Here is a 14,673-nt window from a genome sequence, read left to right on the forward strand (position 1 = left end):
ACACACCTCCATTCAACCAATTCACTTGGAATGTTTGCCATTTGACCGGAAAAATCGGGGTTCTCACTGGTGATTATCCACAGGGGATTATCACACCAGACTTTAGGAGGGATTCAAATCCTGAAGTAATTCCTTCCACAGCCTCGAGTGAGAACGGGTCTTGTGCTCTGCAAGGACGATACTCAGACTTCGGGGTTATTCTTATGGGTTCACAGCTTGGTATGATGCCTACATCACGTTTTCCTTTTGCCCTGAACTCAGTAGGAACCCTTCTTAATCTTGCAGCCGAAACATCTTCCATCGGTAAACACCAGGCTACCCTCCTGGCGAGGGTTTCCTGGACTGCCTATCTGCTTGAGTTGGCCAATATAGTTTCTTCCTATATGTCCTTATATCCGCATTGAAGCAGATACCCACATCGACCCTGAAGCCACAATATTTCGTTTTTTGTGCCTTTCATCTCCATGGTCCCAAATCCTGCCGCCTGTCGCTGGATATCTTTGCCAATGACCCATGAGGAAAGGAGCCTTCTACATCAGAACGACAGGGTCTACTTGCCGTCACAGATACTTTAGAAATGTTTTGTCTGACTGTACATCTGTGATCATTCCAATAAAATTCGCAAAATAACAACTGATCTGGTTTCACCAATCTCCTGAAACAATCCTTCTCATATGATTTGTCAGGGCCATTGCGGTGAATGTGTGCTGTGCAGTGCAGCATATCCCCAGCAAGAAAATTGGTGTAAGTGAGATTAACATGTTTACTTGCTTCCTGGGCGAGTGAATCGCTCAGTAAACTTATCACTCTCTGACTGAAACGCCTTGCATGGAACTGCATCAGTTGTCGTGAGTCATATTTTACAGTCCGCACTGGTAAATCTTCTTTTTGTATTGCCTGCAAGCCCGTCGGGGAAATGCGCAAATCCAACCACAGACTCACTATGAGATCTCGAGCCAACAGATTTAATGAACAGAATTCCGATAATAGCAATGAGAATTGGAATATTTCCCCATTACTGGTTTCGCACATTAGGGTTGCGATTAATCTCTCTCACTGAGGCACTTGGGGTTGATTTCATTGGAGAAAAGAAGCTGTATTGGTGACTTGATAGTGGTGTACAAGATGATTGGTGGTTTAGATAGGGTTGACCGTGAGAACCTTTTTCCACGTATGGAGTCAGCGATTACGAGAGGGCATAGCTTTAAATTAAGTAGTGGGAGGTATAGGACAGATGTTGGGGGTAGTTTCATTACTCAGCGAGTCCTGAGTTCATGGAATGCCCTGCCAGTAGCAGTGGTGGACTCTCCCTCTTTATGGGCATTTAAACGAGCATTGGATAGGCATATGGAGGATAGTGGGCTAGTGTGGGTTCGGTGGGCTTGGATCGGTGCAACATCGAGGGCCAAAGGTCATGTACAGCGCCGTATTTTTCTATGTTCTATGTTCTATGTATCATGACTCCTGATGCACCCACAGAGTTCAGGAACCATCCTCTTATCTTTATTTGCGTCGACTCTCTGAACTGCCATGATATAATGACTGAATATGTTGCCCCTGTATCAACCGAAAAGGTAAATGCCGCACCTTCCACATGAAACATAGAGGTAGGCATTGACTTATACGCATCATCATTATGCTGAAAGTATGATCCATGCTTCGCGTTCTCAGAGCTCAATATAAAGCTGGGACATGTTTCAGTGCCCGTAACGTTAGTGCAAGAAGTTAGCATAAGGGAGTCTTCGTTGCCAAGCAGAAATATAAGAGGCTTACCTGTAACTTGTGGGCTGCCCACCTCCACCTTAGCCTTCTAAGTCAGTCACACTGCTGTCCAGCCTCCAGGGCTGACCCAGGCCATCTGTGCGGGCACGGCCTAGCACAGTGGTCCAAACATAGCACCCGCCAGATCTACCTATGCCAGCTCCTCCTTTCACGCAGCACCTCCCTCCAACGGCTGGGCGACCATTTGCATCATAGTAACTTGAGCTTTATGTCCTTGCTATTACATCTTTAATTTCCGTTTATCCTTCTCTTGGGCCAGAGCTTTTTCAGCATGTATCTCGTGTTCTATCAAATTAAGCTTTCCCGTGTCCCAGGTAATACCTTGGCAAGATACCTCATGTAACGGGTGCTGGTAGCTTTCGCATTTTCCCGTTATACCATAATTCGCTTCTTTTTATCAACACAGATAAATGCGAGTTGCTACATTTTGGGAAATCAAATCTTAGCAGGATTTATACACTTAATGACAAGGTCCTAGAGAGTTTTGCTGAACAAAGACCTTTTGGAGCGCAGGTTCATAGCTCATTGAAAGTGGTGTCGCAGGTAGATAGTGAAAAAGGCGTTTGGTATGCTATTCTTTATTGGTCAGAGTATGGAGTACAGGAGATGGGAGGTCATGTTGCAGTTGTAAAGGACATTGGTTAGGCCACTGTTGGAATATTGCGTGCAATTCTGGTCTCCTTCCTATCGGAAAGATGTTGTGAAACTTGAAAGCTTTCAGAAAAGATTTACAAGGATGTTGCCAGTGTTGGAGGATCTGAGCGACAGGGAGAGGCTGAACAGCCTGGGTATGTTTTCCCTGGAACGTCAGAGACTGAGGAGTGACCTTAAAGAGATTTTCAAATTTATGAGGGGCATGGATAGGTTAAATAGACAAAGTATTTTCCCTGAGGTCGGGGAGTCCTGAACGAGAGGGCATAGGTTTACAGTGAGATAGGAGAGATATATAAGAGACTTAAGGGGCAAACTTTTCAGGCAGAGGGTGGTACGTGTATGAAATGACCAGCCAGAGGATTTTGAGGAGGCTGGTACAATTGCAACACTTAAGAGGCATTTGGATGGGTATATGAAGAGAAAGGGTTTGGAGGGATAAGGGCCAGCCGCTGGCAGGTGGGACTAAATTGGATTGGCATATCTCGTCAGCATGGACGTGTTGGAGCAAAGGGCCTGTTTCCATGCTGTACATCTCTCTGACCCTTTGACTCTATGACCTCATTCGAGTTCCTTTCAAATGATGGAGTTTTTTTTTCTCATTTCTTGACTGTGGATATGGTCGTTTCCTTGCATTGTGAGTCTGCTATTACTTTGGTATAAATTTCCATTTTTTTCTGTCTGTCTGCAAAAATACTTGCCCTTTTGCTTCTTTGTTTCCCTATGTTTTTATTCAAATTAAATGTCGATTTTCCATTACAATGTACATCACGTTATTTTTACAGATCGCTGCAACATCGAGGGCCGAAGTGCCAGTACTGCACAGTATCGTTCTATGTTGTAAGCTACATTTCCTGCTGGTTTCGTATATCTCTCCTCACTGTGGAAGCTTCCAGACACATCTTCCAGTGATTTGTCTGCACGTCATTCAATCTCGGCAACTGTATTTCCTGCTCAGAATGTGATCTATCTACAATGGAGAGAGGAAAACAGAGTCGGTGACAAAGACTTCCGATCTTGTCCAGAATCAATAAAACTTATCCCGATTTTCCAGTCTCCTGTCACTTCAACATTACACTGTGTATACAAGCAACCATTTCAGTTTGCGGTCCGCTACAGTGCTCCTTCAAGGCACAGCACAAGCTGGAAGAACAGCAACTCATTTTCTCCTGATAGGACATGCAATGTTGAGGACCCAACATGGAGTTCAATCATTTTTGAACCTGTCCGCCCTCTTCCACATTCTTCACCCACACGCACATCCCATCCGTTCAGAACGTGGATCATTGTACTGGAAACGTTCGCTCTCCTTTGTGATCATAGGTGGACGAGAATTGCTGGTTTTTTTCAGACATTTCGGCTTTTCTTCCGATAACTTTATTTTTTTTCCGTTGTAATCGCCAGACTGCAGGAAGCGTCTGATTGCAGGAGGAGAGGTTCGCAGGAGTTGAAAAGAATGCCAAGGGCTGGATCATTTCCATTGTGAAGGTAGAGGAGCTAGGCTGGGGCTCTCCATTTAAGTGCAGAGAAGGTTGAGTGAAAAACCGATTAACAAGCACATATTTTGAAGAGGATAGATATGTATGACAAGAATAAGTCTGTTATGGGAATGAATAATAACCAGTACATAGATGGCGTACAGGTTAAAGGATGACAAGACAGATGGTGTACAGGAGACAAGAGTTTTAGAGGAGATTTAGGAAGTACGATTTCACCCATGGAGTGTTGTTTATCTGGAAGTCATGATCTGAACGTGTGGTAAAGTTATGTGTCATGAGAACATTTCAGCAGTATGTCGCCGAACACTTGAAGATCCAGAGCACACGTGGATAAGGACCATGTACGGGAATGTGTGACGAGGATACTCAGAGGCGAGATGGGTGTCCCGAACAAAATGGGTCAAAGGCAAACTTGTGGGCCTAAAATTGGTTCAGGGCGCCACTCTGTAGCGCAGTGGAAAGCGCGTTGAGCGTTTACACCTTTGATACGGTTACTATTCAAAGGTTTGGATTCGCATCCCATCCGAGTTTAGTTTATCATTTGTAAGGGGGTCAGACCAGACTTGGCTGCTCATCTGCAAAACCGATAATATTCGTGCAGAAACCCAACTGTCTCGAAACGAAACATTTTCCACTCAACGATAAACAATTCGATATCTATTGATAAGAGAGTTTGATAAACATCTGTTAGTCAGTAGGCAACACGATGATGTGGATAGGCTGGAAAAAGATTTTAAAAGTTGGATCAGCCATGATGATTTCGAATGTTGTTGCGGGCAGGAGCGGTGTTAAGAATGGTCTCCTTCTGCTCCTTTCTGTCAGTACCATTTCTGGCCCAGGTTTATAAACAATCACAATGAGGACAATGTGAATCGACACCCAGGAATATTTTGGTCCAGAATCCACCTCCCTGCCGTTCCAGCTGGAATATATAGCTCCTGGTTCAGCTTTAGATCAAACAGATGAGGATTCTCACAAGTTCTCTGATAGGCCGTACCATCCTTCACATAGATTTCCAAGTGGACACATGGAGCAAAAGATTACATGGATGCTGCGGTTCAGGGACAGATTTCCCCTTTGCTGGGTTGGATTTGTTGCCAAGGTAATGGAAATGAATTTCTCACATTTTGAATCCTTACTCTGGATTCTTGCGACTTTACTAACTAAACTGAAATTCAATTTTCCCTTGCATAGCATTATTCAATCTTCATTATTTATGTTTTAAAATGCCACGTGCTGCTGGATGCAGCAATCCTAGAGATTGTTGACGTTGTGTGAAGTGTGGGTCATTGTGCCGTAGGAACATTCCAAGGGAAGTTGGTGAAGTATCAGTGAAACGAATTCCCTGATAAATTGAAGCCGATAGAAGGAAACTCCCAGGACTCTCGCGACATAATATTGCCTGTGATCAGCGCAGGAAGACACGGTAAATGTCCACCGTATTCAATAATGCTTATTTTCACCACATTTCTCTCTGTCATTTTCCTGAACCTGATTCTTCATAACCGATGATCCATCATCAGTATAACCTCCTCTGCGCAGTGTTTCATTCCAGAGCCACAGCAAAAATTGAGCAATCATGTTGAGGGGCCCAGTGTTAAGATGAGGAGCCGATAGTTATCACTACCCGGCAACTCCAGTGGTGCAATTCGTCAGTTTGGTGCACTTGCACGGCAGAATGGAAGTCCGTGAGCTGACGCAGTTGCACTTTCCATTCTCGCCAGGTGTTGGTTTTACTGATAGTGACCATAGATGACAACAACTCCAAGCTGAAAAACACTTAGAACATCGAATATTACACCGCAGTAAAGTTTCTTTGGCCCTCATGTTGCACCGACCTGTGATACAAATCTGAAGGAGGCAACATCCGAGCAAATCTCCTCTGCACCCGTTCCAATGCTTTCACATTCTTCCTATAATGTGGCGACAAGAACTGCACGTAACTCTACAAGTGCGGTCACACCAGAGAATTTCTGGAGCTGCAAGGTGATCACTTGGCTCTGACACTCAATCCCACTCCCAGGAAAAACTAACACACCGTGCGTCTTGCAAACAAACGTATCAACGTCGGTGGTAACTTTCAGAGTTTAATGTACATAGGCACCAAGATCTCTCTGCTCATCTAAACTTCCAAGAATATTACAAATAGCCAAGAGCTCTGTATTATTCTTGCTCCTTCCAAAGTAAATGATCTCACCCTTTTCCACATTAAACTCCATTTGCCACCTCCGAGCTCAGCACTGCAGATTTTCCACGTCCCTCTGTACATTTCAGCAGACGTTGTCACTGTTGACAACTCCATCGAGTTTGTAGTCATCTGCAAATTAACTAATCCATAATTCCAAGCCGTAATCCAGGTCATTTATAAAAATAAAAAACAGCAGTGGATCCAAAACGGTACACCATGAGTAAGTCAACTCCAGGATGTGCACTTCCCATGAACTGCCACTCTCTGTCTGCATTCAGCGAGCCAATTTCTGATCCAAACCGCTAATTTACCCACAATCCTAAGTCTCTGTATTTTTTGCAGCAGCCGACTTTGCCTGACTAAAAACCGTCTCCACCACATCAACCACTGAATTCTCATCCACCTGTTTGCTCACCTTCTCAAAGAGCTCAATAAGGTTTGTGAGGCACAACCTACTGTTCACAAAATTGTGTTTACTATCGCGAATCAACTTCTTCCTTTTTAGATGATCACAAATCCTCTCTCTCATCACCTTTCCCAACACTTAACCTACAGGGAAGCTAAGGCTCACTGTCCTATAATTGCCAGCGTTGTCTCGACTCCCCTTCGTGAAGAAGTGGACATTTTTTGCTCAACTCGAGTCTTCACGCACTAATCACATAAACACTGACGAAATAAAGTTCATATTCAAAAGTTCTGCAATCTCCTCCCACGATTTGCATAGAATCCTCAGATACATTCCATCAAGCCCAGGGGGCAAAACCATGGGTGGAACGGTGGAACAGTGGTTAGCACTGCTGCCTCACAGCGCCAGAAACCATGATTTAAATCCCGCCTCAGACGACTGAATGTGTGGTGTCTGAACATTTGCCCCGTGTCTGCGTGGGTTTTGTCCAGGTGCTCCAGTTTGCTCCCCCAATCCAACGATATGCAGTTTCGGAGAATTGGCCGTGCTAAATTGCCCATATTATTAGGGTTGTGGGTCGGTGTGGACTTGAAGGGTCTGTTTCCACACTGTAAGTGATCTATTTTCAGTTTTGCAAGAATTGCTAACAACTCCTCTTTATGAATATCAATTTCGTTTATTCTAATAGGTTGCATCTCAATATTCGCTTCGACAGCATTGGTGTTTTCGTTTGTGATATGATGAAAATATATGCTTTCAGCGCCTCTCCTATTCCTGGACTCCGCTTTCAACCTCCTACTGCTGTTTTTGACGGGCCCTAATCATATCCTAGACAGTATTTTATTCTTTAATTACCAATAGAAAGCCTTAAGGTTTTCATTGATCCTGCCATCAAAAGACTTCTCATGTCCCCTCTTAGCTCGAAGTAGCTCTCTCTTCAGGCCCTTCCTGGCGAGCTTTTAATTCTCAATCGGCCGACCTCAGCAATCCCATATCATGTTTACATACGCCTCCTTCCCACTCTTGAGAAGACATTCCTCTTCTTCAGCAAACCCAGCTCCTTGTCTCAACCTCAAATTTCCTGCATGACGCATACATATTTATCAAAGACATGCAGTAGCTCTTCCCTGAACAGGCTCCATATTTCAGTTGCTCACAATTCCTGTAGTTACTTTCTCCATCCAGTGCATCCTAACTCTTGCCTAATCGCATCATAATGGCCTTTCGCCCAGCAATACCTCATGCTCTGCGATATATACCTATTCCTATCAATCACTAAATAAACATAACCGAATTGTGGTCATTATCACCAAAGTGCTCACTTACCTCCAAATCGAACAGCTGGTTTGGTTTATTACCCAGGACCCAATCCAATGCGGCTTTGCCTCTTGTTGGCCTGTCTGCATGCCGTGTCAGGAAACTCTTAAACACGCATTCAACAAAAACTGGCAGATCAGAGGTACTCAAACGTTAACATGTTCAATCAATATTTGGAAAGCTAAAGATTCCCATAACAGCTACCCTGTTACTTTCGTTCCTGTGCAGGATCATCTTCTCAATCTTTTCCTCCATATGTCGAGAACATTTCTGTGGTGACCTCTCCTTTTCTGCTTCTAATCTCAGCCCATTCTAGCTCAGCAAATTCAGTAGAGTCCTCACCAAATATTCTTTCTGCTGCCATGTTACAGTCCTTTACTAATAATGCCACATCTCCCTCTCTGAAACCACCTTCATGTTCTTACAGAAAAATCGAAACTGAGATAACAGGAACAAGCATTCCTTTCAGTGCTCCACTGTTGTCTCTGAAATGGGCAAAACATCGAAGTCCCTGGTAACAACCCATGATGCCTACCTTATCCCAGATGCTCCTGGCGTTGATATAGGCACACTTTAAAATCAACTTCATCCTTGCCAGTACACTCTTGCAAACCTGAAAAGCTATTTATGACCTAACCACTCACAACCTTCTGCAAGCTGGGACTATAATTCAGGTTCCCACTCTGCTGCTGAATCCGTTTAAACCGTCCTGAATAGCATTAGCAAATTATCCCCTCAGGATATTGATACCCTTATGGTTCAGGTGAAGATCATCCTGGTTATCGAGATTCCACCGACTCCAGAATGAGGGTCAACTATCCAGGTATCCGAATCCCACCCTTCTGCACCATCCTTGTAACCACGTGTTCAACTGCTCTCTCCATATTCTTCAGCTCACTACGATGTGGCAAGGGTAACAAATCACAGAGGACAACACTGTGATTTGATATAAGATGCCACCCTAGATCCCTGAGTTTCTATCATACATCCTCATCTCTTTTCCTACCTATGTTTTTGTTGCCTGTGTGGACCATGTCATGGGGCTGCTCCCCCTCCACCTTAAGGATCCTGAAAACACGATGTGAAACTTCACAAACCCTGGTCACTGGGAGACAACACAATAATCATGAGTCTGCCCTGTACCCAAATAATCTGTCATCTGTGCTCCTCAATATGGAGTCCCCAGCGATTAACGCTCTCCTCCTCTCTCACATCCCCTCTGAGCAAAAGGGACCAACACTGTGCCAGAGACCTGTACACCATGGCTTACCTCTCATAAGTCATTGCCCGCAAATTAGCAAATATGGTATACTTCTTAATGAGGGACATGGCCACAGGGGATGCCTGCACTGTCTGCCTGTACTGCATCGACGTTTTTCTTGGAAATGAAGTATTAGTGCCTCCCTATACCTCCTGTCAATTCCCCTCAGACACCCGAATGATCTGACATCCAGCTCCAGTTCCCTAATGCAGCTGCCGAGGAGCTGGAGTTGCGTGCATTTCCTGCAGATGCGGATATCAGTGACTTTAATGAAGAATCTTACCTCTCACATTCTGGAGGAAGAACATTCAAATGGCCGATCATCCATTCCTAATGTTCTCCACATGTACACACTCACACAAGCACACACACACACACACACACACACACACACACACACACACATACACATATATATATATGCATACATGCATGTATGTATACAAAAATGTGTACGCGCTTGCATGTATGTGTGTATGCATATTTATTTAAAAGTTGCAAAAGAACGTTGAGTTAAATGGCATTTATTCTTTAAAAAACAATTTAAAAGTTTGTGGAGTGTTCTGTTCATGGGAAATACATCAGTTACTTACGACTAGCCAGAAATACAGCCTGACTGAATATCCATCTCCCAATCGAGGTACAGAGGTGAAGTTTGAAGTCGATGACGTTTGTCATATCTCTAATCCTGCGCTGCGTTAAATTCTGGAAAGGATGTTTAGCTCTTTTCGTATTACTGATTTTGCTGCAACCTCGCACAGGCCATTAATACAATCCAAAAAGTATTAGATTTATCTAACTGGACAATTTAAGTGCTGTAAGAAATGCTGGAATCGAAATGATAAAGTTTTTTAAGTACTGCTATGAAGATTACAGGATTCGTACAGAGCATTTTTCGAATCTTGTCACTGGATACTTTTGGAGGACATGGGTGAGCAGCAAATCGACTTACTCCCTTCTCTGTGATTGCAGCAACACGTGCAAGGCAACAGATAAGAAAAATGGTGCATTCCAATGACAGGTCAGTTCCAATTCACTGTAATATAATTTCACATTGTCGCTATTGTATAAAGGGTGAGGTGAGTGGGGGGATGAAGAACCTGATGATAATCTCTGACATTGAGAGAATTAATGTCACTGTTGGCATCACTTTAGATCATAAACCAGTTATGCAACAGACTGAGCTAACAGGCTTCCCTTTCATGCTGAGCTGACACAAACAGCTCAGTTATGTTAATATTTATCGATGTTCACATACAACAAGTTGCTAAACCTTTCCTCACAAACAGCTCTTTCGAATCTTCGTCGTACGCGGTCGCAGGTGTTATGTGGTTTCTTTCCAATTAACGCTAACCAATTAGAGAGTGTGCACCCAACATGTACACATACCGGCCGCCCAGTGAAATTCACTCATTGTGTGGCTGCATGCGTCTTTACAAATATTTTAGAATCAGCTTCTGAAACGTTTTTCCTAATAAAACTAATCATTTTCGATTTCAGTAACTGTACAATGAAAAACAAAACACCGTGCTCCAAAATTTTCATTGTTCTTCTTCATGTGTTTTGATGTTAGAAAGTCCAGTTATAGATCCATCTGAATGAGGGAATTTCCCTCCTGTTTACTCTCACCAAACATACATCATCTGGAAAATTTCCATATGGACACAACTCAGTTTTACCTGATTTAACGCCACGTGATCTGTTCGTCTCTTCCACCATCCCAATAAACTCCGCCTTGTCTTTTCGAATACCGTTATTCCCCAGTACCTCGTGAACTTATTTTCCATTTCTTTGTTTCCTAGTAAACGCTGCATATTCTTCCTGACGTATTTTGATTCCTGTCATCTCCACCCGTGTGTTTTATCATCTCCTTATATTCCAGTAAAGTTCATTTGATAAAGGATGCTGGTCCAAAGCAACAGAAGAAAATCCGCGAGAATGGTGTATACTGTCATTACCAGTGTAGGAAAGATGGGAGCTAATTCAGTCACAGGTGGATCGGTTGGTTGTCACACAATGGATCAATCCCTCACTGGGTAATGACAGTTTTTCATCACGTTTCCCCCCTCTCTGAACATGTGCTAAAGCAACACAGTTAGGGATTACAGAATGCCTACTGTTGAGAAATTGGATATTCAATGCAACAAATTCACACTGAACCTCCAGGGATAAACCCTCACAGAACAATTCCTTACCCTCTTACTCTTCATTTGCTCCTGAATAAGGCACCTTACTGATAGTCGACCCATTTGGAGTCAAACCGTGCCTCTTGCACTGTGAGGCAGCAGTGCTAACCAGTGAGCCACCTTGCGGCCCTGCAGCCATATTGCAAGGCACATGCAGATGCGTGTGAAATGCAATTCCTGTCAGAGATGCTCTGCTTTTGTTGTTGTCCTTATCAGAAACAATAAATCCTGATTCTCAGACCACGCAATGAATTCAAACCATAGCGGTGAAAGCGCTGAATCAGAATCACTTGTTGCCATTTAGGACGGCATGTGCAATATCGTCTTCTCTTTACAGAATCGCTTTATGTTTCCTGCAGAGAGAAGTTTCTTCCAAAAAAATTGATCGTGACATCGAGCTTTTACAGAAGAGAATAATGCATTATGCCAATGTCAGTCGCCAAACAGTCTTCGATTCTCATTTCCAGTTTCCAGTACTTGGTCCGCAGCCTGACGTCTGAAGAGTTCACTTTAATGAGACTTTCCCTGCAAAGTTTTAATCTCAAATGAACCAACGAATGAGGCTAAAGTCAGATACCATTAAATTTGTTCATGAAAGAGGGAAATAGACAGACCAAAAAGGGAATTTGAGAGGACGGAGTGAAGTGTATTGCCATCGTTTCGTCCAAACAAATGGATGAGAGTTTGAGCTGCAGAGGAGTGTGGACGTGGAAGAGTTTATGATGTTAATGTCGTGCAAGTAGGCTGACATGGTGATGATGGAGATATGTGGTTGAAAACACATCACGAGGTCAACGATGCCACTTTTTTATGACGTGCTTCGTTCAGACTCAGATAATTGCCATGGAGAAGATTGAGTCAGTGGCGAGGAATTTTCTCCTTGCACATGAGCGATGATGCCTTCCAGCTCATCTCATCCATTTCCCGCAACTCCTCTCTCAATACCCACCCCTCCATCTAGGACAAGGACACAACGCCCTTCTTCATCACTCCAAACTCCAGCAAACTCCGTAGACATCATGTCATCCTCTGACATTTCGGTCACCTGCAAATGAATCCCACCAGCAAATATGTGTTTCTCTCCCCACCCCTTTTCCACTTTCTGGAAAGCGCATTCCCTCTTCGACTCCCTTGTCAAACCACCCTCCACTCCCAGCACCTTTTCATTCCAACACGGGATTTGTAAATACCTCCACCCGCACCTCTGCCCTCAACACTGTCGAAAGGAACCTTCCACATCCATCAGAATTTTACCTGCATTTCTACACATGTCATTTAATGTTTCCATTGATTCCGATGCAGTCTCCTCTACATTGAGGAGGCAAGATGCCTAATTACAGACCGCTTCAGAAAACATCTCCAGGACACCCACACCAAACAACACCACTTGCCCCTCGTCGAACACGTCAACTCTCGCACCCACTCAGCCAACTTCACCCAGATCCTGGGTTTTCACCGGGGTCATGAACTGTCCTGCCTGTCCATCTTCCTTCCCACCTATCCGTTCCACTCTGCCTTATGACCTATCAACACTACCCCCACCTCCTTCCACCTATCACACTCTCAGCTACCTTGTCCCAGCCCCATTCCCTTGTATTTGGCTCTTTCCCCCCTTGGTTCACACGCATCTTTCCTGATGAAGGCTCTTGCCCGAAACGTCGATGCTCATACTCCTTGGATGTTGCCTGTCGTGCTGTGCTATTCCAGCATCACACTTTTGACTCAGTACCAAGGCAGTGGATTTTGAGTTAGGGACTGAAGACAGAGGCCTCAGATTTGTCATGATTCAATTGTAAGAAATGTCTGCTCCCACACAACTGGATGTCAGACAAGTCAGGACAGCGTTTGACCTGTAGGTAACAGGGATGTTGTCGTCTTTATATCCACCTGCAGGCCTTGCCGTTGTCTGGATTGAACATTGTGTGCATGAAAGATTCTGACAAAATTCTGGTCACATTGTTAGCGTCAAAAATCTCTTACCCTCAGACTATATCTTCAGACAGAATCCAGAGTCTTATGAAAGACACTTTCTCACTCTCATTTTTGGACAACAACAATTTTGAAGGATATTCAAAGGGGAAGATTTACAAACCAACCTCTCCGCCGTGATCTAATGAAGTCGCGCATTTTATCACAAATAGAACTTGATTAGATTTAGATCATGAAAGAAAAAAAATAATCTCTGGTTACGGTGGGAGAGTAATCGTTAACTTTATTGTATGTGTGTATGAGGTTTCTGCCCATCATCAGAGCTCACAAATCACAATTGCAGTCAGACTGAGAAAAGACTGTGGAAATGTGGGAATTAATTTTCTTATCTGAGCTGAATTTCCATGGACGCAATGATACCAGGAACAAGCCATTCACCTGCTCAGAGTGTGGGAAGGGATTCACTCTGTCTGTTACCTGCTGTGACAACTGCTCGTTCAAAATGAGGAGAAACCATTTCAATGTCTGGACTGTGGAAAATGCTTTTATACGTCCAGCGATTGGATAACCGATCATCACGCTCATACTAATGAGTAACATTTTATCACTCAGTCATTGGAAAATATTATCAAACCTCTATGTGCTTCATCTCTGAGAAATATTCTCACATGAAAGAGAGACCTTTAAGAATTCTCGAGACCTGAAGTCTGATCCAGGTGCTCACCCAGAAGAGAGACATCTTCAGTTCCAAATCTGTGAGACATGCTGTAAAAGTCCAAGCTACCGGATGGCTCATCGCCTTCCTGAAAGTATTAACAGGTCCTTCTAAATGCCCTCACTGCGCAAGTGCTCCACAAGTTCCTGGAAACTAACGTGTCATCAACGCGTTCACACTGACGCAAGCCATTAATCACTATAAAATTCCTAGGGACAGTTTATCATGAACGTCTTCACATTGAGGAAAGACCTATCAAATATATAGTATCTGGGATGTGCTCTCCAGTCTCTGTAGAACTGATGTCCCATCGACATTTTCGCAATGTGAGAGACGTTTCAGTATATTTATTCCAGGAAAAGTTTCAAGCGATCATCTCAACTCTCTGTACACCAGGTAGTTTGCAGTGGGCTAAAAGCATATACCTGCTCCATGTGAGAAAAACAAAAAACTCGCTCATTGATCCTGCTGAGACAGTAGAGGGATCCCACTGAGGGAAGGAATTCACTGACTCACTGTGGTGGAATTTAAAATGACTTGACTCAATAATTAGCAAGAGCAAAGCAAGGGTCATTATTTAAAATCTTGCCAGATTAACTCATGACAGTAAGTCAGATGCCTGAATGCAATGAGAACCGAAAAATTACATGGGTGCCTGCCTTTATAGCATTCCTTATCACACTCTCAAGGTCAGAGACTGGGTAAGCTCAAGTTGTTATCCTCTCATCCTCTGGTCCTA

Source organism: Chiloscyllium punctatum, chromosome 46, assembly GCF_047496795.1.
Source record: "Chiloscyllium punctatum isolate Juve2018m chromosome 46, sChiPun1.3, whole genome shotgun sequence".
Lineage (NCBI taxonomy): Eukaryota > Metazoa > Chordata > Chondrichthyes > Orectolobiformes > Hemiscylliidae > Chiloscyllium > Chiloscyllium punctatum.